The sequence below is a fragment of the Protopterus annectens genome, chromosome 4.part0 (assembly GCF_019279795.1).
Source record: "Protopterus annectens isolate FY-2018-M chromosome 4.part0, PAN1.0, whole genome shotgun sequence".
Lineage (NCBI taxonomy): Eukaryota > Metazoa > Chordata > Ceratodontiformes > Protopteridae > Protopterus > Protopterus annectens.
The window spans coordinates 41260611-41286419 of record NC_056733.1 but is presented as its reverse complement, the minus strand read 5'-3'; the positions used below and the strand labels follow the sequence as shown (position 1 = coordinate 41286419).

General features: G+C 41.0%; 1 protein-coding gene across 1 annotated transcript in view; it reads left to right on the top strand.

The window, feature by feature from the left end:
• The window catches only part of TBC1D16 (TBC1 domain family member 16), a 1714417-nt gene that overhangs the window by 207791 nt on the left and 1480817 nt on the right, over positions 1–25809 (top strand). The window lies entirely within an intron of this gene.

Below are 25809 nucleotides of genomic sequence, written 5' to 3'. Positions count from 1 at the left end.
AAGGCTCCGACCAGTCCATCGGATCCGACCGCCAAAAGACATAGGCAGGCTTCTCCTTCGGCTCCAAGGACTTGGGCGAGGGCGCGGTCTGCCTCGATGCCACCAGTCTCGACTCCTCTGGCTTCGGAGCCGATGGCTGGGGCATCGAGAGGTCACCGCACCCGGCTCCACTGGTCTCGGAGCCGACAAGGGTTGCCCGCTCAGACACTTCCTCCTCGGCGCCGAAGTCCACCTCGGCACCGATGGAATCTAGTGTGTGTATTCCTTCGGCGCCGATAGTGATCGGGTCACCTCGGAGCCGGTCTCCTAGCCCTTTGGGGCCGTTGGAGAGGCCATCTCGAACCCGTTCAGTATCCTCTCGGTCTTCGAGGATGTTGGATTCAGATATAGACAGGGTGCTCCAAAGACTGTTCCAGTCCCCAGTCTTCCAAAAATTTGTTTCGGCTCCGACCCAGTTGGCTTCGGAGCCGATAGCCCAGGCCCATCCCATTGCTATTCCTCCGACCGCTTCGGCTCCGTCGGAGCAGGTGCTGTTGGAGCCGGTGGAGATCTTAGGGTCGGCTCCGACCCTTACTCCAACCTGGGCCTTCGGGTCCGAGTTTGGTACACGGACTTCTTCGGCTGGACCGGGGTGATGTTTGGGACCTATGCTTTGTTCCGAGCCTCCCTCTCGGTGCCCGACTGCGGGACTTCCGTCGGCTATCATGGCTCGGGACCGGACACTCCCAGGATTCTGGGGTCCGGCTTTCAGAGCTATGAGGAGTGCCTTGGCCAAGTCTTCGCCATCTCCGGCTTTACCGGCACCTTCCTGGGCGTCCTGGGCGGAGACTGGGTCTTTGGCAGTTCCCCTGTCCGTAGGCAGCGGAGCCCCTGGGCCTGAGGTTACCCCCATTGGGGTTCCCCTCCTCCTGAGGGTTCTTCGAGTTGTCTTCGGAGGAACCCCAAGGAAGAGATCGTGCAAGAGGAAGCACGTGGACTCCCCGAGTCTATTACATCGGACACTGATCTTGATGATGCAGAGGGTCCCAAGTCGCCTCGGATGATGTCTCATTTGCAGACATCTTAGAGATCATCAAACAACGAGGCGCTTGAGTATCCAAACCCCACTCTGCTGATGAGGCAGTGCTCCTCAAGGCCTTTGGGGCTCAGCCCTCCGCCTCCTGGGTGTCTCCGCCCTTGAGCTTCTGGATTTAGTTTGTCGGCGGGCGGAAACGAATCCAGATACCGTGGAACCAGTCCCTTCTCGTCCTAATAAATTTTTGTCTGCCCCACCCGAGAAGGAGTTCCTCACTAAAGGCGTGGCTGTAGATGCCATGGTGGTGGCATCTGCTACACAACAGGACGTGGCAGAGGCTTCAACGTCCGTCCATCCTCCTAATAAGGAGTCTAGGAGCATGGACAGGTACGGAAGCGCACCTTGACTTCAGCGGCCTTTACTTTAAGGTCTCTGAATTATTTGGCACATTTTACCAGGCTTCAGAGGGATCTGGTCAAGGAGCTGTCAGATTCCCTCTTGGGTAACCTACCTGAGCAGCTAGCCCAGTCGGTTAGCTCTCAGTTGGCTATCCTTACGTCAATTTCTAACTTCGTCCATGAGGCTCATTTCCTATGCGGCGGAAGGGGCGTACAGGCACAGGCGTGGCTCACGGAGACAAGCCTGGCTCCGCTTGTGTCAGTTCTGGAGGCCTTCAAGTCTTCCTTCGCCCTTTGATGGGTCCTCTTTGTTTGGACCTAAGGTTAAAGACACCCTTACCGCTGTGAGCAAGAGGGAAAAACTTTATCTGCCGAGGTGCCCATTATTCCACTCCCTTCGGCCTTACCCCAAGGCTAAAGGAGGGAAGATGTGGTTCCGTAAATCTCGTAAGTTTTTCCCCAACAGCAGGAAGATTCCCCTTCCAGAGGCAGAGGACGGGAAATTTTTCTGGGAGACGCCGTCCCAGAGGCGGCAGAGGGCCCGCAATTCTGGAGACCGCGAGTCCTTTCGTGGCTCTTCAGCCTCCCACACATCATGAGGGATTGCCCGGCTGTGCTGCTCGAGCCAGTCGGGTGTCGTTGCCAAGCACCTAAAAGCCTGGGAGTCAATCACTCAGGACAGATGGGTGCCGGATCATTGCCGGAGGTTACACCATCCCATTCACATACTCACCCCCACCGTCCAAGAAAATCCCGGACCCACCACCCAGTCAAAGGGAAATTGCAGCCGCAGAAGCTTTAAAGCTGCTAGAAAAAGGAGTCATCCAACCGGTCCCCACAGACCAGATCGGATCCGGAAATTACTCCAGGTTCTTTTTAGTGCCAAAAGACAGGGACCTGAGACCAATATTGGATCTCAGCAGACTGAACCAATCCGTCACGAAATCCAAATTCGAATGGTCACGTTACAATCCATTCTCCCATTGTTGGAGAAGGATGTTTGGATGTGCTCCATAGACCTCAAGGACGCCTATTATCACATACCGATACATCAGGCGTCCAGGAGGTATCTAGCTTCAGCCTGGGAGTCAGTCATTACCAATTTTGTGCACTGCCCTTTGGTCTCACCACAGCCCCAGGGTGTTCACCAAGTGTTTGGCAGTAGTGACGGCTCACCTGAGGAGTCTTGGATTCCAAGTGTTTCCCTATCTGGACGACTGGCTCCTGACTGCCACCACCGGGCATCTACTAATGGACAACCTCAAAGCCACAATCTCCTGGGTGCTACCCTGGGGATTACATTCAATTGGTCAAAGTCTGTCTTGCTGCCCTCTCAGCATAAGGTTCATAGGAGCAGAGATAGACTCAAAATTGATGCGCTTTTTCTTCCTGCCGAAAGGATCCAAACTTTACAGGGCCAAGTTCAAGCTCTGATTTCAAGATCCAAAGCCCCAGCCAGGATGGTTCTACAAGTTTTAGGTTCAATGTCTGCCACGGTTCTTTTAGTTCCTCTGGCAAGATTACACATGAGGATTCTTCAGTGGCTATTGTCAACTCAATGGTCCTTTCAGGACCTTCCCCCTCAATCATCCCATCATGATTACAGAAACATGCAAACGGGACCTTCGCTGGTGGCTTCAGACATCCAATCTAAATCAAGGAAGTCCCTTTGTTATTCCCTCTCCAGTGGTCACCCTGACGACAGATGCCTCCCAGACAGGGTGGGGGCATTGTCTGGGCAGGTTAGTTCAGGATCCTGGCTTCCAGACGAAACTCTTCTCCACATCAATGTATTGGAGATGAGGGCGGTACTTCTTTCCCTACAGGCCTTACACAGGTTTCTCCCTCAGGGCATAATCGCCATCCACACAGACAACATGTCGGTGGTCTGGTACCTAAACAAGCAAGGAGGGACCAGATCTTACCCCTTTGCAGAGAGGCCATGAGGGTGTGGGAATGGGCGGTAGCTACCAGCCGTTTCTTGGTAGCGACCCACATTCGGGAAATCGAATATACTGGCAGACAGATTAAGCAGGACAATTCTCTCTCCTCACGAGTGGTCCTTAAACAAAACAGTAGCAGATCAGGTTTTCGGAGATGGGGACGTGCTGCGACCTATTTGCAACTCCACTAAACACCAAGTGCAACAGGTTCTTCTCCTTGACTCCACATCAGGGAGTACCAGCTATGGATGCTCTAGCACAACCTTGGCCAACAGGGCTACTTTATGCCTTTCCTCCGATCCCACTTCTCTCCAAAGTCATTCAAAAGCTTCTCAATTGGGGTCCGAATGATACTGATTGCCCCATACTGGCCTCGTCAGGTATGGTTTCCTTACCTGAAGAAACATGCGGTGGACGATCCGTGGACTTTAGACCTAATTCCAGACCTGCTAATTCATCAGTCGGGACAACAGCATCAGTCCCTTCGATCCTTGAAGTTGACAGCTTGGCTCCTCCACTTCCGACTTTAGTCAGAAGTCACACATTAGACCCGGAAGTTATTCACATTTTATCTTCGGGCCACAAACCCACCACTAAGAAATTGTACCTCAGTAAGTGGAAGAGGTTTGCTATCTGGGCTCAACTCAGGGGCTTAGACCCTATCACTGCTCCTATCCCAGAGGTTTTGAAATTCTTAACATCCCTATTTAATCAAGGATCTTCTGTCTCTACTATTAAAGTCCAACTAGCGGCTATCTCTAAATTTCACGAGTCCATGGATCCTCCATTGATGAGCAGCAGACTATGCAAAACTTTCATTAAAGGTGCGGGTCTGTTAAGACCCCCAGTTTTCATCCTGCCTCCGTGGGATCTAGATTTAGTGCTTTGCATTGACATCTTCCCCTTTCAACCGGCTGCTACATGTGAGTTAAAATATCTGACTTGGAAAACTGCCTTCTTAGTTGCAATTACTTCTGCAAGAAGAGTTTCAGAGCTTCAAGCCCTGTCCATTAAACCACCGTACTTGATTTTCCACAAGGACAGAGTATCACTTAGGCCTAATCCATCCTTTGTCCCAAAGGTCTGTTCTAATCTCTGTCTCCAACAGTCTCTAGAGCTACCAGTTTTCTTCCCAAATTTCTCCAATGAAGCAGAATACACTCTCCATAAATTGGATGTTCACAGGCAATTACGCTTCTATTTAGACAGGACTCAGCAACTTCGTAAGTCAGACCAGTTGTTTGTGTCCTTCTCAGACAATAAATTGGGTAAAACCATCACAAAAGCTACTATCTCCAAATGGATTAGAGATTGCATAACTCAGGCTTATTCTTCTTCGAATAAGCAACTTACAACATCTATCAAAGCCCACTCTACCAGAGCTATGGCTACTTCTATAGCTTTTCATTCCAAGCTCGCTATATCGGAGATTTGTGCTGCTACTTGGTCCAATCCGCACACTTTCATTTCCCACTATAAATTGGATGTGGCATCTAAAGGACGAGCATCATTTGGTTCCACGGTACTCAGGAGTGTTTTCCAGTGAGCCACCCAGGATTCAGGTGCTAGGGACGCTGTCCCATCAGTCAGAATGTAAGCGAGATAGGATCACATAACATCTTTTAGTTATGTACGCACCATAACTTCAGATGTTTGGGATCCATCTCGCCTACATTCCTAATACCCACCCTCCTTCCCCCTGCCTTGGAGATCAGAAGAGATTGAACGGTTTGAGTTCTACTGTTTTTATCTTGTTCATCTGACGATGTTATATAATCAGAGCGTGCATGTGTGCATGTATGCGGACAAACTAGATCTGGGGGACTGGTAGTGGTGCATCCTGGGATATAGTAAGCTCAGCCAAGAAGAGACTTCGCTCTTTGGCATAAGCGTGCCGAGTCGGAGCCGAGGATCGGCTCCGAACCCATCAGTCAGAATGTAGGCGAGATGGATCCCAAACATCTGAAGTTATGGTGAGTACATAACTAAAAGTTTTGCTACCCAAGATTCTATGTTACCAGAAAGGAATATACTCAAAGAAATAAAGTCCTGCCTTATAACATTTTTATGGTTTCCCAAAAGAAACAGAAAAGCTTTAATACATCATATCAGACCATGAAAACAGGGAGGATTAAACTTTCCTGATATAGAAACATACATAAAAGCATCAGTATCTAAAACAATCTCAGATTGGAGAAGTCCAAATTATTCAGCAAATTAGTAAAAATTACTAACTTTAATATCAATAAATGAATTTGATTTACAAAAAAAAATTTCAAATAGATAAAAACAATTTGCCATGGCACATATTATGCATTAGTATGCAATATAACATAACTAAGCCCATTATTACATTGACTCATTTAGGAAATTATTAATGCAAATATAGATTTAAAAATCTGGTTTGATCTTTTAACACAATTCATAGTTACAAAGAGCTATCCACATAAAATATACAGAGAAATAATTGATTCCTGTGAATAGAAAGGATTTGTTTGTTGGTTTCAAAGTATCAAAGAACTAAAAGTTCTGGATATGCAAACAATAGAAACAACATGCAGAATTCTACAACAAGATTGGCTAACTATGCAAAACATTCTGATGTGTTCACAATATTTATGCAGAATAATTAGTAATTCTTCATTTCAAGAAGTACCTAAACTTACAAAATACCGATATGAAATCATATATAATGTTTATGACGGGAAATAGTATTTTGAAATTTTAGAAGATATTGATAAATTATAAAACAGCACCCAAATCCTCATATTGGAATTATATAACAAAAGGATACTCATTACAGCTAAATGAAGAAATTAAATCAAATATTTTATCATCAATAAAACATACATCCTTTACACAGTACTGGAAAGTTTTAATTGGAAATGCTTGCACAGAGCATTCTTAACTCCAGATAGAATTACTAAAATTAATTCTTCCACAAAGGGAATATGTTGGAGGTGTGAGCAAATGCACACTGCAGATTGGAATCACATTTTTTTCTACTGTGTTAAAATTAAGGCATTTTGGAATGGTATTAAAAACTTTTTACAAGCTTAATTTAAACGATTCATTAAATAATCTAAAGCTCTAGTATTATTAAATGTGTACGAAGGTCCTCATTTGAATGAGTCAAATATGTATCTAATATGGACAATACTTGCAATCTCAAGGAAGTGTATAACAAGAAGATGGAATACAAGCAAAATACCGACTTTGGAATACTTCTATAGCCTACTGAAGACCTCCGCATTGTTGGAAATTAAAATTAAAGAATTAATGATTCATTCTAAGCCATTTATTAACAATCCATGGAAAAAAGTCATATCCTTGATTGACACTTTACAGATACACTCTGGTAACTGGATTGTTATACCTATAAAGTAATTGTATATAATGAACTCTGTTATAGTGTCAGGCTAATGTAAATAGTGTACATAGTTATTAAGATGTTATATACAAATATTATGGAATTTATTCAACTGTATTTGAAAAATAAAACATTTTTGAGGAAAAAGACATGTATGTAACAGTCCATTTAAATACCCTTCTTCAGTCAGTAAAATAATTAGTAAATCAACTAACAAATATCAAGTTTTAAAGAGAAAGTACAGAAAAAAAACTAGTAAGAAATATAGTTAGTATAACATCCACTGTGTTTACCCAACTACTAAGACACTGTTAGAATCGTAAAATCTGTCTACTTTCCAAGGGTGCTAGTGTAAAAATACTTTAACATAAAAAATATATGTTAAAAATAATATATTCATATTGTGTGTAAATACTAATAAATCTGAAAAATCATGTGAACATGATAAAAAAACATGTATATATGTGTATACAGATAAATGAATAAATCTAAACATATATATATATATATATATATATATATATATATTCCTACAAAAATAAGAATCTTTGTTAAAACAAAATTCAGTAAATATTCCTAAAGTCACCTGTATGTAAAAATCCACACTCCACTTTGTTCCCATTCTTCCTTGCACTACAGTCTTGCTGCTTTAAGTTTCAACACCGGGGTGATGGAGACATGGCAAATGTATTCTAGAGTCCAATAGGCATCCTGGTCTGAATGAACATGTCTCCATCACCCAGGTGTAGAAACTTAGAGCTTGATATTTGCTAGTTTATTAATTTATTAATTATTTTATTGATTGAAGGAGAGTATTTAAATGGATTAACCTTCTATACATGCCTTATCTGATGACGTTTGGTATTTTGTACGAAAACACAGTGATCAAGTTAGTGTTAATATTTTATTTGCATGGTTCGTTAAATAAACTTTTTGCATTCAAGACCTTTTGTTGTGTATTTTGAAGTCCTGAAGTCTTCAGCAGTGCCGACTTTTAATTCTTTTTGGTTGCTTGGGTTCACTTGAGAGTTTTTGGCGCTGGTATTTCTCTCCTTTTTAGTTCTTTTAAATAAGTAAATTAAATAGAGGGTCTCTATATATGAAGAAGTGCTATAGTTTCACACTTCTGCACATGAACTACTTTGGTCTAATTAGAGTGGTTAGAAGGGTCTAGGAAGTAAGGCATTATTGTACTCTGTTGTGTAGTTAGAGTTCTAGGAAGTAATGTGTACAATCCTGAATTGTGAATTGGAAAGCTTTTATGACTTTTTTTATGACTTTTGACTGTAGGCCCACTGTGTTTCTTTCCAAGTTGGTTGGTTGGTCCTTTTAGACTGGAAACTGCCTGTTTAACCATGCTGCTTGGATTCTGATTTGAATTGTCCATCTTGGTGTTGGTGTGAGTGTCTGCCTCTACTACTACTACTCAGACGTCATGTATTGTTTTCTCAGATATGACCTATACCTTGTAGTCTCAAGACATGTTCATGACGGCTAATAATGTCTCACTTTAATGTTTTTGGACAGTTTTTTTCCAGGTATGAGATCCTATTAAATTAGTGAGTTTTTTCCATCTACAGCAAAAGTGATTTTCGATGGACATTTAAAACTTGTGTACCAGGTTACACCTGCTGTTTAGACTTCTTGTTTCTGTCTGATGAATATTACCAGAATAAAGCGCCTTTTGCCATAAGAAGACCTTTTGTGGTCATCAGTGTTCTGATCTGTACCTATGGAATGACTGGACCGTCCTTTATGTAGAATGTCCTTGAACTTATCTCGGGCATTTGCAGCTGGTACAGAATTTAACAGCAAGGTTTTTGACTGGAGTCTCCAGGTACATTTATATTACTGCAGTGATTTGGAGTTTGCAATGGCTTCTGATTTCTTATTTAGTGCTATATTATAGTGCTCCTGCCTGTGTAAAAGAGTTGCTGGCTTTGTACTGACCAGCTTCTGTACCTGTCTTGACCGGTAGGAGGCTGTTTATTTCCCAGATGCATTTGGGAACTACTCAGGTTACTTAACTTTAAAACTCACTGCAATGTTAGCTGTGGATCACTGTCTGTTTTAGATCTCAAATTGTTTGCTTTGCTTTTGCATAATTTATTTTTTAATTTTTCTATTAATTAACTGCTGGCTTTGTTGTAATTTGCTTAGGTTTAAGTACACTGAAATAAACAATTAATTTACTTGAGTGTGAAATAAACAATTAATTTACTTGAGTGTGTGGTTATAGTTCTGGGAAGCAAGGTATTCATGTCGTTACCTGCACAGTTTTAGGATGTAATAAGTTTTTGTTCTTGATTGTGAATAGGCTTGCTTGTGAAAGATAACTTCTGCTTTTGCATGTTTGTAAAAGCTCCCACTTTTCCTAAGAAACAATAACAATGAAACGTTTTATCACTTGGAGATGTCAGTGACATTGTATGCTAAAACCAGTATTTTATTGCATTTTTGCACCAAAACTGAATTTGCTTTTAGCTGTAGCTGTGTGTGTATTTGTTGCTTTTTCCTAAGCAATGTCTTCATTTCAATACCATTTATCTATGCAGAGACTTTGTAAGAAGTATGATGTTTTGGGATGGACACCATACTGATTTACTTCTAACCTCCATGGATAATGTTATCTGATGAGCAAAGAGGGAAAGTGATGTAAATCTTTTTTCTGATTTTTCCATGGAGTACAGCTTTCACTTTCTAAGTAGACCGTGATGGAAGTGTTTCATTTTGACTGGGATACTAATTGTGTCACTTTTCTTACAACTTTGTAAGCATTGTCTGCAGTATTTAACAAAAATTCTCTCAGGTCTAACATTGTATTGTGATACTTTGCTGTGATTTTTCATTTCCTGATGAGCTGTGTTGTACAAAGGGAAGGAGCCATGACTGCTTTCCTTAGTGGCCTAGTTCAAACAATGGATCTAGCAGATGGAAGAGCTGGCTGCAGTGGAATGGGAGTTGAATAATCACTGTCTGCTTGCTCCTGATTGGTAAAGGTGGCTGGCTAAGTCCATCTACTTCATTTCTACCTAGCACATAAGATCGCAGACTTGAGTATGCCTAATGAGCTGGTATTGGTGTGTCCATGCTAGGCTGATGGAAGTGACTTAGTCTTACAACTCAAACCTCACCCGGGGACAGCTGGGTAGCAGACTCAAGCATAGATGCTGTACAGAGCAAGCACTACTGCTTGCCAAGAGATGCACTGTGTTCTAGCCAAGGGTGCATGTGTGTGCATCTGTGTGTGTTTTTGTTGAAGCATGTTCCTATGTTTTCCTGGCTTTTTCAGCCACTATATGATGCTTGGCGGCAGCCAGAGGGAAGGATTCTATTTATATATATATATATATATATATATACTGCAGTGGTGGTGCTGCGGTAGCGTTGTCGCTTCACAGTAAGACGTTGTCCTGTTCGATTCTCAGCTAGAGCGTCTTCTGTGTGGAGACATGTGTGAATGGGCGTGCCTTCGTGCATCAGAGCTGGCAACTCGGCACGTAAAAATCTACTGCCAATCATTAGCGGACCGGAGTTTCGCTGTGGCGACCCCTAACCGGGAAAAGCCGAAAGACACAATATATGAATGTATGTATATATATATATATATATGGTTCCCCTTCACAAAGTCGAATGGCCACAATCTCGAAATGCATATGGTCGAGACCATATGCACGGAATTGTGGAAGCTCGACTGTGTGAATGGGGAACGGCATACAGCGCAGAATGGGAGATTTCCCTTTCTGCTCTGTAGTGCGATCTCGGAGTTGGAATAAATAAGTAGTGGGGGTGTGGGGGGTGCAGGAAGGCTTGCCCCCCTGCAGAAACACTTTTTTGTTTTATGTTCCCTTTTTTATGGTTCCATTTCACTAAGTTGAGCTTCAGAAATTCGAGCAAATGGCGTCGGCCATATGAATTTTGAGTTTCTGAATGTTTGACTTTGTGAAGGGGAACCATATATAAATATATATATATATTTTTATATATATATATATATATATATATATATATATATATATATATATATATATATATATATATATATATATATATATATATATATATATATATATATATATATATATATATATAAAAATGTAAAAGAACTGTAAACTGTCAAAAAGTTGTCCAAACACTTATAAATCCATAAAACTTTTTGGACATGAAAGAAAAATCACTTCACTTCGTGTAGTAGCTTTAAAATCTTATAATCCAGCAGTAAAAAATGTCCACCAAGACAACAGTATAAGAAAACTTGAAGTAAATTTGAAATATAATGGAACACTTGTATTTAAGCTCTTTCATTCATTGTCAAGTTCATTTTACAGTTATTCAGCAGTCGAACTTCTTCAGAAATCCAAAGGTTAACAACTGAACACTGTTTAAATGAAAGCTGCTGCATAATTAATTCTTTATGCAAAGAAGGGGAGGGGAAAAGGATGCATTTTACATTAAGATTACCATTAAACCCAGGGGGCGTGTCAGCTTGCAGTTTAACCTGCCATCTAAGCTCCTTAATTTCTAGCTGCGGGGGTTGGGGGGGTCCATCTCCATGTCCATCTCTATCTCCATCAAGGAAATATTGTCTAACAATAGAAATTTAAAAGTGGAGCAGGAAGGGTTGGTTAGCTTGTGTTTAGCTAAAGCATTCTTTTCATCACCTTGTCTTATGGCATGATAATGCTCCTTTATTCGATCGCTGAGCTTCCTAATAGTTTTGCCAACATGGAACGCCCCACAGTGACTGCAAACAGCAAGGTATACTATGCAATTTGAGTTACAATCAGATGTGCCTGAATAATGAATTTCTTGTCTAAGAGTGTGTAAGGTGAAACAGTCTCCACTTGCAAGGTACTGACAGCAAACACATTTCCCACAATAAAGCATACCAACTGAAGGGGGAGGTGTGGCTAAATTTTCCTGATCAGCTACATCAAGTACTGATTTGAGAGACTGGGATCTTTTGTAAATGAAAGATGGAGCTGGACCTTGTGCCTTGCCTGCCTCTTGGGAACTGAGTTGGAATTTATGGAGGTGAAGTCCCCATTAGTGGGTAGGATGTTCGGGATCCCCAAAACACATAAAGATCCGAAAAATTCTCCTCTTGGATATATTGTGGCGTCAAGTAAGACCAAAACTGAATACATATCAGCTCTTTTAGATTTTTTCCTAAACCTACTAGTTCAGTCCTCCCAGTTATACTTAAAAGATTCCTGGGAATTCTTGAATCCGCTCCATAATTGCCCTCTTTTGATTGGTCACTGTACATTGGTCATCCTGGACATTGTGGCCCTCTATTCCAGCATCCTGCATCAAAGGGGCTTACTTATGGTGGGAGATTACCTTGCCAAACACACTAATAGCCCCCTCATAGAGTCCCAGTACTGTTAGCTCTTTTGAAATTAGTGTTGGAAAACAATTTCTTTTCTTTCAACAGTACCATCTACCAGCAAGTACAGGGAGTAGCTATGGAGGGCAAAGATGGCCCCGTCCTCTGCCAACCTAGTTTTGACTTCTGGGAAGCTGATGTGCTTACCAAACTAGATAGTTTCAAATATGTCTCTCTATATAAACTTTATATAGATGACATATTTTCCTTTGGACAAGGCCCCCAGGTGAGATTGATGTGTTCTTAGTCAAAGTTAACAGCAGTATTGATTTTTTAGAGTTTACCCTTTCAAGTAAGAGAGAAACTGTCCACTTCTTAGATGTGACCCTCTCCATTGTCCCCCACACTAACGAGTTTTTTTCGACCATCCACAGAAAAAGTAGCTTACGCAATAACTATTTGGATTTTAGCACCCAACACCCCTTTTTTATGAAAAAGAATGTAGTCAAGGGGCAATTCATACGCTTTAGCCGCATTGTTAGTAAAGATCAAAGTTTCACAAAAGTAAGCCTCTTTCTTAAACAGTTATTCACAGACAAACACTACCCAGCACACTTAGTGGACACCATGTTGGAGGAAGTTGCAGTGAATAGACACAACAAATACTCCCTATTTTGTCAAAAGGCTTTTGCCCAAACCCAGTTCCAGCTTCCAATGATAGCCTGCGTTTTTTTCCTCTTCCAATTTCAGTTGCTGCAGAATCTATTCGGGACATAGTTTCTAGGAACTGGGATATTATTTCCAGTTGCCAAGAAGTAGGCAAGGCACTAGGTCCAGCTCCATCGTTCAATTACAAAAGATCCCAGTCTCTCAAATCAGTATTTGATCTAGCTGGTCAGAGAAATTTAACCACACCTTCGCCTTCAGTTGGTATGTTTTGTTGTGGGAAATGTGTTTGCTGCCAGTACATTGCAAGTGGAGACTGTTTCATCTTGCACACTCCTAGACAAGAAATTCATTTTTCAGACACATTTGATTGTAATTCAACTTGCATAGTACACCTTGCTGTTTGCAGTCACTGTGGGGCGTTTTATGTTGGAAAAACTATTAGGAAGCTCAGCAATCGAATCAAGGAGCATTACCAGGCCATAAGAAAAGGTGATGAAAAGAATGCTCTAGCTAAATACAAGCTAATCAACCCTTCCTGCTCCACTTGTAAATTTCTAGTCTTAGACAGTGTTTCCTTGATCTACGGAGATGGAACCCCCAAGCTAGAAGTTAAGGAGCTTAGATGGCAGGTTAAACTGCAAGCTGACACGCCCCCCTGGGCTTAATGGTAATCTTAATGTAAAATCCATCCTTAAGTGGATTTGTTAGTGAGAATTCTTTCCCCTCCCCTTCTTTGCTTAAAAAAAATAGTTATGCAGCAGCTTTTATTTAAACAGTGTTCAGTTGTTAATCTTTGTATTTCTGAAAAAGTTCGATTGTTGAATAACTGTAAAATGAACTTGACAACTAACAAACATGCTTAAATACAAGTGTTCCATTTTATTTCAAATGTATTTCAAGTTTTCGTATACTTTTGTCTTGGTGGACGTTTTATACTGCTGGATTAAATGATTTCAACTGCTGAATTAAAAGATTTCAAAGCTACTACACAAAGTTAAGTGATTTTTCTTTCATGTCCAAAAAGTTTTATAGATACACACACACACACACACACACACACACACACACACACACACACACACACACACACACACGTGCATCTGACTCTGAACCTCACCTCCTCACCTGCTTGATCATAAGATGAAGTAACCAGTTAAGGTAACTCTTCTCTACAGGAAAGGAGGCTCTCACTCCCAACTTGAGATAGTGTGATGTGCTATTGTGTCAATGAGGTGCTGAAGGAATATGTAGTGATCTGTTTGCAGATGTTTCAGCAGCCTGTCAGTATCACACCATCAAAAGTGGATGACATACTCCTAATTACTTTCCCTGGTTTTCTCTGACATATTTTTTAAACTAATAATTTGTAATTGTACCTCTCACCCCACAGACATTGAAAATAGGGGAAAAAGGCCCTTGGAAAAGTAGGAACATCCAGCTAAAAATCATGGTTATTTAATTAGTATAACATTTGAATACAAACTATCACACAACTTGCTGCTTCCAATAGGAATGTGAAATCGTACTCAGAAACATAATTAAAAAGTAGAAAGTGACAAAAAATGACAAAATATATAATTATATTATCAAAGAAACTGTGTAAAATCTACAGACTTTAATGAACTGCATTACAAAATGTTATCACACATGGCTATTCAGTTTTGCTTCAGAAAAAAGGGAGATGTAAATATTATTGCTGTCACTAGTGTGTTAGTCATGTCATGTGGTTCTCTGTGTACTAGGCAACTTCAAAAGTCACATGTGATGAGGAAGATTCAGAAAATTATGTGAAGGAGTAAAACAAACCTGAAGATAGGGACACAAAAATAGAGGTACAGTGTGAAGAGTAAATCAAGCCTGTAATAGAAATATTCCTGCAAAATAGAGACATTTGAGAGAGGTCTGTTTATAATGTAGAATAGAGGGGAAACTCAAGAGCCTTATAGTATATCGACTGGGAGAAAAGAGAACTAAACATAGAAATGAAGTCTGGACATTGTAACAGTCTGTCCCAGATGCAATGGTATGATGATTGCCTACAGGTCCGTATGTACCTTAAATGTGTCACCAAATGTCAAACACTAGAACGGATACTGTGCTTGGAGGTGGTGTTGAGGCTAGCTTGTTAACGCTAATAGTCAAATAAATATAGTTAACATTTTGCAGGGTTTTTTTTTTTGAAAGGAGAATTTCACAGAGTAGGAAATGTGTTATTGTGCTGGGATTTCAGCATGGACTGTCTAATGTCTCTTTGTTAAAGTACTTATCTAGCTTAATGACAAGATTTTCTTTCACCAAATACTTGCATTTATTAGTTGTCACAACATAGTTTGCTTTGGTATGCTAATGACAGTCTGTGGTACTATTTGAAGTAGGATTTTGTCACAGATTGCTAGGTTTGCCTTTTTTTTCCCCCTTTTTCTTTTTTGTAGTAGTCTATACTTTCAGTGGCATAGCTGAAATGTTGCAGTTAGGAACTGAACACTGGACTTGCTGAGACATTGAGTCTGTGTCTGAAAATGTTCCAAAGTTTAACGTGTAGGCATGGAATGTACTGGTAATGATACCAGTTATCATTTGTGTGGTCACATTGTGCAGCTGTGAACTACATTTGTGACATCACTACGTTGTGGAGGGAGAAATTTATACCTGGGTTATGTACTAGTCTGCTCTGTCTGGGAGGCGAGTACTGTTAAGTCCTTGCCACGTTATTCATACTTAAGTGTGTGCACTTAAAGATGTATATAGCTAGGCACCTTGTGGTCCTTGGGATCGCTTGCCTAGTAGCGTTACTCTGTTCCTTTACATGTTTTTTAAGTGAATCCTTGAGATGGTTAGTGTGTGGTGAGATGCACTTATTTTTACACACTTGATGAGGTGTGGGGGAGGCATCTGATGGCATATTGAAACAAATGCTATTCCCCTGTCAAGCAGAGCAGTAGCCAGGCACATTCAGTACCAACCACGCTGGGTCCTCCTGATAACCAGCATCACAGAAGCAACCTTGTCATTTTAAATACAAGTGAGTGTGACTAAAAATAAAAGTTATAAATGCTGTATAGTTTTAGAGTGCAAGGTGGGGCATTGTTAACACAGCCAATAGAAGTACTTTATTTAATTTTATTCATTCATTTGCCTTTATTAATGAGAAATCAGACTTTGGGAAAGCTCCTTTTCAGCAGATTTTCACATGCAGTTAACAAAAAATACACAGTGCAACAGTGAGGTATCTCTAATGTACCAGGAAGTTACCATATTAGGTACATCGTTCACATGCATGTAAGCTTAACCTTCCAGTATCAGTAGAACATTCAGTGTTGTTATGCAGTGCACATACATTTGTCACATTTCAGTTTTAGAGCACAGGCAGGAAATTCATGTTTTATCTAAACAGTTAAAATTTGCTTTAGAATGTAACCGGGGTATTGTTTCAGTAGTACCCCAACCCCATGTGTAAAAATGGGGAAAAAAAGGTTGTGGATGGATGGATGAAGATTCTTATAGTATTAGTTTGGCTTGACTGCATAAGGACAGAAATGTAGAAACGAGGTTGGTGCAAGTGCATAATAGTTTGTAAATTGTAGATGGGATGAGACATTTCTGATATTTATTTGAATAGAATTATTGCTTACTCTAGTGCAGTATCTGCTGAGAATCTGAGTATAACAACAAAGTTAAAATGCATGCATGTATGTATACATACAGCTGTTCATGTTGGGAGACTAGAGAGGTGATTAAAGGGCAAAAGCACCTTCTGTCTAAAGATTAGGAAGTCAGAACTTTTTTTGCTGTTAATAGTACCTTGTAGCTTAATTGCTGAATGTCAGATGTATACCCAGCATTGTCCCTTCTCAGCATTACAAGGCATTTTATGTAATGTTCTGAGATTCACCTTTGAGGTTATAACTTGCTCCTAGCAGTGCCTCTGTGGTTATTTATAAACTGAAGCACTTTGCGTTGCTAACTACAGCTCACTCACAGCCACTTAATAAAAGTAGCTGCTTAAAATCCACTTATTTTCCTTTCCAAGAATGTCTCTCTGTTTATTTAAACTGAAAAGTATAAAATCTTTGACATTGTCTTTATTATTGTGTGGACAGCCCTTCCCCACACTTTTTTTTGTCAGAAAATTGGTTTTAGGCAGCTTCTTTTGTCTGATTACCATGACTTACCAAAGTCCCTAACAGCTAAAGCCTTGTATACACAGACAGCTAATACATATCCCTTATTTTTGTAATGTACATGGTCCTTTACATAGGTGAGGAAAAGAACACTTGACTGAAAAGATATTAAAATTAATATGCTGGTTCAGAATACAAGTTAAAATGCTGAAGATCTCCGTAGACAATGGACAAATAATTGTGCAGCCTGCGTGAAAATATGGATGCATAATTAAAATGCATCAAAAGGATTTTTGAAAAAGTTTATTAAATGAATGTCTACCCAAGAGGATGTGTAACCTGTATAGCACTTTAGTGGCAGCATTCTTTTTAACTAGGATAGCTTGTGGTGGGCCAAAGTGCATTTAACTTGTACTTGCTGGATGAGTTGGTTTCCAGGTTTGTAGGATAAACTCAGACAATTCACAAGGCATTTTTTTATGTTCGTGATCTCAAAAGCACAACGCAGCAGTGTGCTAAGTTGATTGTGAATTATGTTACTTGCAGTATGGTTGAAGCTGTAGAGAGCCTAGTGGTTGATAATTTAGCTCTAACTTTACCCTTCTTTCTCCCTCCATCTGTCCCTCAAGAGATACCTGAAAGTGGCCCACCTTCAGCTGTCACACAAGGCCAAGTCCTAAAAATGCTATCAAAGACTAAAAATAATACATTGATGGGTCCTGATAATATCCATGTATACATCTTAAACAGAGGTCTCAACCTCTTAAGAGGCCAATGTGGAACACAGACCCTAACAATGTGTGACAAATGGTCAAAATGTGGAATACCCTATTTTCAAGACTGCTTAAACGTGCCTTCGCCATGGAGCATGGTAGAACTGTAAAATTCAATAACGCACACTTCTCAGATCCAAAAACCTTTATTTGATAATCTGCAATACCATAACCACATCATAAGTAAATGAAACGGCACTTTACAAAAATAAAAATTACATTTACTACATTTTCTAAAGACATATTGCAATTCACACAAAGTTTAGACCAAGTTAAATAGCATCCTATCATATGTCAGATGTAGACTTATTGTATGCTGCTGTGGCTTTCTTGGCAGCCTCTAAAACATGTTTTGGCAGCTTAATATCACAGACATCCAGTTCTTCATTCATTTTGACTGCCAACAGAGAGTTCAGTGTTTTTACACTCAGAGACTGACGCAGTTCAGTTTTCACTTTCCGCACCGTACTAAATGCTCTTTCCACTTGTGCATTAGTGTGTGGCAAGCAAAGTAGGCTCATCATCAGCTGCTTAAAGAGTGGCAGTTTCCCTTCAGTGCAAAGGTCCCTCAGAAGGTGTGCCCAGTACTGTGACACATGAGTGGGGCCCAATCTACTGGGCCTGTCAGATTCCCCGTGTTCTCAATGTGATATTGAGTGAACTCTTCGATTAGTTGTTCAGCCTCAACATCATTTTCACATACACCCAGATGGAAGCCAACATCTCTGACAAGTCCTGAAGAAATGTCCAATTTTTTGGCTGGATTAGTAAGTAATGCAGCATCTTTCAGTAAGTGATCCTGCATGGGAAACTTTTTCAGCATTTTCTGCAGCACTGCAGCATAAAAAGCTGCAACTTTTTTGTAAAAGTTAAATTGAATGACTCTGCCGGCAATATCCTCCTCATGGCTGTTCATGTACTGATTGACTTCATAGCCAATCCGCAGTTCACCATTTGGTAGAACACAGCTACTGTCAGTCAACACTGACACATCACTGTGTTTGATTAGTCTGACAGCAGCTGCAGGTCTGAGGACTCTGCCAGCGTACTGCTGCAGGAGTTTATGCACAGTGGTATGCAGTGTCAGTAGCTGAATTTCTCTGCTCTGAAGCTGTATGTTGAACTCCAATAAGGGTTCCAGTGCATATTTAAGGAACATAAAAATCATATGCACTTCATGACTCTGCAGGTTTTTAGAAATTAAGTCAATCTTAGCAGACCTTGGCTCTGCCGACAGAAAATATGAATTTAGAGCTGGCCACATGTCCAGGGTTCTGTTAATAACCTTACCAAGACTTGAGCCATCTAGTAGGTGCATGTCTAATGATCTTGAGGGGGTCAGTATCTGTGAACAAAGCAAATTCCTGCAGTTTTTGTTGTCTTTGTGCACTAGAACTGAAATGGCAGTACACATCTGATATAAGTTCTTCTACTGGTGAATGTAGTGCTTTTACAGCAGCATAACTGCAGAGATCTGCCAAGTGGCAGAGACACCCCATGTTTATAATTGTGGGCTACACCTCCTTTAAACGAGACGGCACAGAATTGTGTTTTCCAATCATTGAGGCAGCATTGTCTGAAGAAAAGCCCACAGTGTTGGAAACTGGAATGTTAAATTTTGTCAGAGTGGACATTAAAGAATCAAACATTGCTTGTCCAGTTCCTGACACACATTCTGGCATATGAAGGAACCTTATCACATTTTTGCTTGCCTTTTCATCAAGGTAACCAACAAGGATGAGTAATAGTTTGTCATATCCCATATCTGTGCTTTGGTCCATATACGCACAGAATGGTGATTTCTGGCAGGCTGCTGCAGCATCACTCTGGTAATGAGGCCCCAGAACATCCCATGTAATGCATGATGCCTTTGTCGCTCCACATGTCATTTTACGGAGAACATCTTGATCCTCTCCACACTTCTTTATGAATTTCAGGATGTGTTCTCCTGCTGCAAATGATAAGTTGTGTTTAGCAAGGAGAGACACAAAACCAACCTCTGCCTCAACCACCTTTGTACTTGTTAAACTCTGAGGTCTAAAGAAATCCACCATAGATCTTCCAGCTGCATGCTTGCAATTCTGCCTGTGTTTCTCACTGTTGGCATGTCTTTTCAGATCATGTCGGCCCCTGTGATGGATTGTGAAATCTGTGTTACAAGTCTTGCAGAAAGCAAATTTCACTCCGCGCCTACTCATAGAAAGCCAGTCAAAGGCACTTGCCCAACTTGTCTGAAAAATTGTGTATCTTCTCTTCTTTGAGGTGCGATCTATATCTACATCCCTGTCCTCACTGTAATGTGGGTAGTCTGTACCTAGCAGGTTTGTAAAACAGTGGTGTTTAACAATGAAACAAATGGGACTATAGTGTATAAAGGAAAATTCGAAAATGTACTCAATAGCAAAGATACAAGACAATAGGGCCATAACCTACCCATATCACTGGACGTTTCCTGACTTTTCACCCTCTTCTCTTGCTCATCTCTGCTCCTTTTGTTTACTATAAAGGCCTGCATGCTTCACTTCCTTTCTTCGACAACACTTTCAATCCTCTGGTGCTCACTTGCCCACCTAACCAGTGTTGCAGAAGGGAAGAGTGACTTTCATGACATTCAGTACTCAAAACACCATTGATTATCTCAAAATCCATGCCAAGGATAAACACATCCAGCTTAACAAAGGCACCTGCAACACACATCATGGCAATACTACTTGCATTTTACATTCACCACTTTAGATGTGTTCTACCCCTGTCCTACAGCAAGGTGTGGGCCTGGCAAAGATGCTTAAAAAGGTACTTAAAACCAGGGCCCTCTGCACTTTTACAAGAATGTGCCATTTAAGACAAAGAATTCAAGATCAAATTACACAAAGTTCTACCAAAAACAAAACTGGATACGTTAAAGCATCCTATTACTATAACTCACTTTTGACATCCATCTGGACATACTTCTCAACCTCTTAGTGCAAGAAAACTGGACAAAGCCCAATATAAGAGGGACAAGCAGCACAGAGACTTTAAATATTGCTCTTATAACCTTAGAAATATTGCTCTGATAAGCTTAGAAATATTGCTAGAATATTGCTCTTATAACTTTAGAAATATTGCTAGAACATTGTTCTTATAAACTTAAATATTGCTAGAATATTCCTCTTAAAACCATAGAAATATTGATCTTATAAACCTAGAAAGTTGCTAGAACAGGACCTGTCTTGGCATACAGTTTCTCAAAATAAAAGGCAATTAATTTCAGAGACGTACTAGGGGGACAAGCAGCAGAAACATACAAACACTTAAATGTTGCTCTTATAAACCTAGAAAGTTGCTAGAACAGGACCTGTCTTGGCATACAGTTTCTCAAAAAAAAAGGCAATTACTTTCAGAGACATACTAAGGGGATAAGCAGCAGAAACATACAACCACTTTAAAAACTGCTCTTATAAACCTAGAAAGTTGCTAGAACAAGGACCTGTCTTGGCATACAGTTCCCCAAAAAAAAAAAAATAGACATACTAGGGGGACAAGCAGTAGAAACAGACACTTTAAATATTGCTGTTTTAAACTTAGAAAGATGCTAGAATAACAGAATCTGTTTAGGCATACAAAATTACTATCACTTCAGAGACATACTAGGGACATAAAATACTGAGACTCTTCTTCTTCTTCTTTCGGCTTTTCTCAGTTAGGGGTTGCCACAGCGGATCACTTGTCCGCTCATGATTGGCAGTGGAGTTTTATGGTGTTGAGCTGCCAGCCCAGCACCCAACCTTCCACAGAAGGCACACACACGCACGCACTCACTCACACCTAGGGCCAATTTAGAGTGTCCAATCCACCTACAGCATGTCTTTGGGATGTGGGAGGAAACCGGAGTACCCTGAGGAAACCCACACGACCACAGGGAGGACATGCAGACTCCACACAGAAGGCACCCCAGCCAAGGATCGAACCGGAGAACCTCTTGCTGTGAGGCGACAATGCTAACCACTGCACTGAGACTAAATATTAATATTTACACACTTAGAAAGTTGATAAAATAACAGGATCTGTACTAGCATACCACTTCTAAAGGGAAATCTTTTCAAGTTCAACCATTACAGCTAAAAGCCTAAAACACTTACCTCTGCTCTACCTATACACACGGTACCACTTCAGCAATACAATCCAAGGCAGCACTGTCACAAATAATCCAGCACAACCACGGCACAAAGTTGATATTCCAACTCGGTTGTAGAACAGCGTAGCAGAAAGATAATCCTCAGCCCTTCTGTTCTGACACAGCAGACAGACTCCTCTCACTGACCGAGTCACCTCTCCGTCCTGGCAGGCAGGCTAACTTCCACTTCCGACTACCGCAATGTCTTCTTCTGCAGCCAGCTCCTTCCTTCCTTTTTCCAGCCAAACTTTTTATGTAGTCAAGTCAGTCGAAGTAAAATCTCTGATTCCTGGAAGCCTTTTTCAAGCCATTATTTTGGCGCGAAAAGGCTTCCAGGAACATGATTGGCCTGTATTTTGGAGCTCTCATTGGCTCCCGTCCTCCTCAGACTATCTAATTGATTGTCTTGTAGACCGAGTTCGTGATTGGCCGTAAATGTGGTCTATGAGCCAGTAAAAAACTGCGGAGCAGAGTCAACGTGGAAGTGTAGCAGAGCTATGCATTGGTTTGTATACCGCAATGCTGATTGGCAGTAATTGTGGTATACAAACCAATCAAAAGCAGAGCCACAGCTGTTCAATGTGGAACAGTGGCTTCGCTCTTCATTAAATGCGGAGTGTCACGCATAATCAGGAGCACTTGCATGCTCAGATCTTAAATAACATGAAGCACGATTTAGCCACACCCCTAACAACACTTTTCAATCTCAGCCTTGATATAGGTTTTGTACCAAGTGAATGGAGAACAGCTACAGTTATTCCCCTGCATAAGGGAGTACCTTCTACAGGCCCAGGCAATTATAGACCCATAAGTGTGACCAGCGTTTTATGCAAAGCCATGGGAAAACTTGTCATATAATTAATCAGGACATAGGAAACCTCTAGACACTGGACCCGTATCTATTTGGATTCATCAAGGCCAGGTCATGCTTACTAAACCTGGTGGATTTTTTTTGAAAAGGTCACAAGAGGAATGGATGAAGGAAAAATGGTATATGTGCATTATGCCTCGACCTGACCAAAGCTTTTGCTACAATTTCCCATTCAGGCGTAGTGTTAAAGTTAAATAAACTGGGAATTAAACCCCTGTGTCACCCGGCTTGATTCCAAACTAGCTTACAGATGGGACACAGATAATCAAGACTAGGAAGTTACATCCACAAAGAGACCAGTCAACAGTGAAGTCTTCCGGGGTTCTCTGGGATGACCTCTTCTGTTTGGCATCTACTTTTCAAAGGTAAAAGCAAATGCCAAAGTGCTCTGGCTAACTAATCTTGCAGATGGCTGCTAGCTAGGAACAGTCATTGAATCCCCAAATGACTTTGTCATCCTGGAGGAAGGCTTGTCTTAAATAACTGGTTTCAAAGACATGGATTTAAAATAAATGCCAAAAAATGTATTAGTGTATCCTTTGGGAAATCATCTAGCCCAGGGAACTACCACGTTGACAATATGCCCCTAAGAGCCGACCCAGTTGTTGAGAGCTTAGGTGGACAGTGACCTAACTTTTGATCAGCATGTGTCTGTTGTAAGAAAAGAGCTTCTATATTGCACAGCTTATAAATAAAGGGATTGTGCCTAGATCTAGAGATGTCATTGTCCCCTTTACTCACCCCTCTTTAGGCCAATCATTGAAAATAATGCCCCCTTTGGCATTCATCAGTCAGGGCTAAACAATATGTCCTACGTGGACCAACTCAAAGCCATGTCACTATACTCTGTGTCATAAAGATTGCGAAGACATGACCTGTGCTGGCAAACAAGACATCCACCCCATTACTGATGGATTTACTGCACATCAGCAAGTCAAATGGCATTAGAAATACTTGGTCTGGGGATCTAAACCTCTTCTGTATCATCAACAGAACAGTTTGGAGGGACGAGTATATCTCGCAGAGCATATTGCTGCCCTGGAACAGACTGCCCATCCACATAAAACAATGTTCATCCTTGTCCATTTTCAAGTGCAGATTAAATCTATAGATGGGGAAACAATTTTACATAGAACTGCCTTCCGTATTGCTAATGGACAGATGCAGCTGCTAAATGCTTTATCCCATGCATGGGTCCCCTCAAATTATCTGTGAGTATGATCCCATGTATATAATTGTTGACCATGGGATGGGTAAGGCCAGTCTATAACTAAATGGGATAATTTATTTTGAGCACAAAAAAGGAAATTAACTAGGCTTAAAATGGTCCAAAAGGGCTGCTAGCCTACTACTGAGCTATAAGCTATGAACTTGTGTCTCCTTCTTTCCCAGATAGTGTTGTGTCACCTTTTGTTTGAAAAATTTGCAGTGTAGTGGATAAACTGTAACTGGTAGTAAACTGTTTATTTAAATGTTTGCAATGCCAGCAGGTATCCTAAGTGACCTTGAGAGTGCAGCCCAAGAAATCATTTATGTTTTCTGGTGATATGCAGAGTGGGTAAGTGACTAACCACCGTTTACCATCCATTTGGAGTAAGATGTCTAAATTTCTGTAACAAAGAAACTAAAGTTATGGCTAGTCATTAGAATGTTGGATATATAATAAGTGGTCTGTCACAGTTGGGAGTGATGATGCAGGCATTACTACTGCTTGGCACAAGTTTCGGAGGCTGACAGACCCCGCCCCTTACTTCCATAATGCACTTCCTAAGTGAAAGATTACAGTTCTAAGCTAAGGTGAAAAACACACAAGGAGAAACGAGGCAAGTGGATGGGCATGGAATGCTTCATGAAGCCAGAGCTGCTTTCATAAGTCTAGATTTAAAGTACCCATAAATAACTTTACCTGATTTCAGACAGGATAAGCTGCATGATCAGATGGGTTAAAGTCTCCCTTCACAGTGCTTGTGGGTGGCTGTCCTTCATTGGTGTGTAATTGATAATTCTGGCCAAGACACAGATCTGGAGGTCATGTCCAGCTTGTACTGTTTGGCAAGGCTGGTTATTAGTGTAAATGTCAGTGAATTCTAGAAGCAGATTGTGGGTGTAAATACAGCTGTGTTTGAATGTCCTTTAAGACTTTTTTGCAGAGTTTTTCCATATTTGTCATAACGGAGGATAGTACAGTTACAATGCCATCTGGATAGGCATTGTTCATTACACTTTTTTGTCTTTACATTCTTTACTGAAGAGAGTATGCAGTTGAACATCTTTAATACACGACTACCCAAGCTGTCTGTAAACCTCTATGCAGTGAGGAAGATGCTATCCTTAAGTATAGTGCAGCGAAAAAAAATACTATCTAGGTATGGAGGGAGTCCTAGACAAATGATTTATTTAGGGGTGGTCAATACATTTTTTTTTCTTAAGACTAAAAGTTAAATGTTTTACTGAAAGCATGAAAGCTGTGTTTCAATTATTGATGGGTAATAGAGATGGATAATAGACAGCAATCAGTGTAAGTGGAGCACTGTCTCTAACATGAGCATAAGCAAGGCTAATCCTAAGTTTAGTATCTGTAATGCCTGTGGGTACAACAATCGATTTTTGGGTAACTGCTACCTGGAGGAAGTTAACTTCTATTCTGGAACTTGTATGCAGATGTTCATCGTGCATACAGCTGCAGTCATAACAGATGGGTTCTCCTGCCGTCAGGCGGGTCCTCGGTCGGCCAAATTCCAAAGTCTAGGTCCGGCGTCGGTTGTCGTCGCTTCTTCCCTGACGTCAGTGCGACAGGGGTATAAAAGAACCAGCCGATGCCATTTTCCTCAGTCTTTCTTGCCGTGCGGTGCCTGAAGCAGAAGCAGTTCGCAAGTGCCGGTCGGCCAGCTCCTAAAATTACGAAAATTTTGCAACCGAAGTCTTCTTGAAAGCTAAGTACCCCGTTGGGGAAACTTTTCTTGCCTCAGACCGATGTCAGACAAAGTTAATGATTGTATTTCATGTGGGAAGCAAATACCGCATAAGGATTTTCATTCCCTCTGTATTCCTTGCTTAGGCCCAGACCACGACGTCTCGGTCTGTCGTTTTTGTGCTACATTCAACAAATGCACCATTAAACGTCGGGTGGAGTTCGCCCAGCATTATTTTGGCAAAACATTTAA